We start from the raw sequence: 2,337 nt of genomic DNA on the forward strand, positions 1-2,337 counted from the left end.
GATTCATGTTTAAAAGCATACAATTGTTGCCCCTGGCTGGTTGGGTTCAAGGAGATAGAGCATGGACCTGCGGACTAAAAGAGTCCCCGGGTTCAATTTCCGATCAAGGACCACATGCCTGGGTTGTGGGCTCAATCCCCCTGCAGGAGGACAGCCGATCAATAATTTCTCCTCTCAGCATTGATGTTTTCTATGGCTCTCTCCCTCTCCCTTCCCTTCTCTGAGATCAATAAAAGTATATATTTTTTAAAAAGAAGCATCAGTTTGTATACCCTTTCAGTGGTAACATAGAAAGCATCAATTAAAAACAGTTAAAAAACAAAACATGTTTACAAAAGTGTGGGCGGTCTCTACAAGCCCAGTGAGGGAGGGCAGCGCACGCCGGGGTGAGGAGGACCCGCCTTCTCTGTGGCCTCTGAGTCTCATCTTGTGGAGCTTCAGGAACAGTAATTTAAAAATCACATAAAGAAGCCACAGAGCCTCTAGTGCAGCGGTTCTCAACCTGTGGGTCGCGATCCCCTTTGGCGGTCGAACGACCCTTTCACAGGGGTCGCCTAAGACCATCCTGCATATCAGATTCATAACAGTAGCAACATTACAGTTATGAAGTAGCAACGAAAATAATGTTATGGTTGGGTCACAACATGAGGAACTGTATTTAAAGGGCCAGGAGGTTGAGAACCACTGCACTAGTAGGAAGTGTATTCCAGGAAGAAAAAAAAGCAAAAGTGTCACAGAACAGATACAAGAGCAAACAGATGGTGCCTGTTCACTGTGGTCTCTGCCAGTCCCATCGGGGTCGTGGTCGGGCAGGTGGGAGGAATCACCTCATTCTCATGCGGGAAGTAATGTGATGTGGTATGAGGTGTGGGTCCTGGGAGGGGGCCACGGCTGACTCCAGACTTCCCAGCCAGGAATGAATCATGGAAATCCCGCCCCTTCCAGCACAAAGGCAGCCCAGACAGGCCTCATTCACATGCAGGGGAGGTGGCAGGAGACTGGTGCTTGGCAGGGCGGGGAGGGCACGGGGTCTGCAGGGCTCCCTGAGCCTGTGTGTGGGGAAGGGAGAACGTCACAGCCTGCGGGGTGAGGACACCCGCGGTGTCTCGAGTGCAGCCCGGGAGGGGAGGGCAGAGGGGGCTGTCAGGTGAGCACCGGGGGAGCCAGATGCAGACACTGTTGTAACTTGTCCGTCCAGAACCTCAGAAAGGAACCCAGTGCAGGCAGGTGGAGGAGCCACGGGGCTCCTGGGGAATTCCCTGGTCCAACCCGGCCTGGCACCCACCTGCCCGTCCACTCAGCTCACTGACGTCCTTGCCCCTGGCCTCCAGACCCAGCAGGGGCTGTGGTCCCGCCCTGCCTGTTGGGAAACAGCTCGGGGGACAGCTGGGCTGCTCACAGCTGCAGGGACCGGGGCCCAGCTCTCCTGTAAAGCAGATGATGATAATATCCGGCGAGGTGATCGGGCAGCTGAGTGAGAAGCCCACCTGAAGTGTGTGACAAATGACAGAGTGAGTCCTCAGTCACCCTGAGCCCATGCCCTGCCCGGGCCCTCACAGAGGACGGTGTTGGGCCCTGAGGCCGGTGCCTCCTCCTGCTCAGGAAGCGGTGGAGCGGGGCTGGGAGGTGGAGAGGTCTGCAGGCCTCGGTGGGAGGCGGCGGGGGGAGTGTTTGGAAGGTCGTAGGTGTGGGGGCAGGAGCCGTGGCTGGGACCCGATGCCCGCGCGGCAGGCCCAGAGGCCTCGGTGAGTGGGGTTCAGCTGGAGGTGGAGGACTTCATGCATCTGGGGGCCTGCTCTCCTCCAGGACCAGCAGCTTCCCGGCTGCCGGCGGGGCGACCTGAGCCACCGGCTTGGGACGGGCCAGGAGGTCCATCTCACTGAGCTCCCTCCCTCCGTCCTCCCTCCTGTCCGTCCTCTCGTCCTCCCCCCATCCTTCCTCACATCCTTCCTCTCGTCCTCCCGTCCATCCTCCCGTCCTCCCGTCCTTCCTCCCATCCTCCCTCCCGTCCTCCGTCCACCCTCCCTCCTGTCCTCCGTCCTCCTTCCCTCCCATCCTCCCTCCCGTCCTCAGTCCTAGCTCCCACTCTGCTCCTGCCTCCCAGGGCTCAGCTGGATGCGCCGGGGGTCAGGTTGGGGCTGGTTCCCCGGCGCGGGCCAGACCGCAGGAACCTGGTTCTCCAGCGGCGCGGGGCCAGACCGCAAGAACCGCCGACGTTCACGTTCGCATACGAGCGCGCCCTCCGTGGCCCAGAAAGGACAGCGCCCTCGGCGGAGAGAGGACCCTCTGGGGCCGGTCCCATCAATCCCGGCGGCAGCTGGGGGAGGGCTCGCCTTC

Source organism: Myotis lucifugus, unplaced genomic scaffold, assembly GCF_000147115.1.
Source record: "Myotis lucifugus unplaced genomic scaffold, Myoluc2.0 scaffold_371, whole genome shotgun sequence".
Classification (NCBI taxonomy): domain Eukaryota; kingdom Metazoa; phylum Chordata; class Mammalia; order Chiroptera; family Vespertilionidae; genus Myotis; species Myotis lucifugus.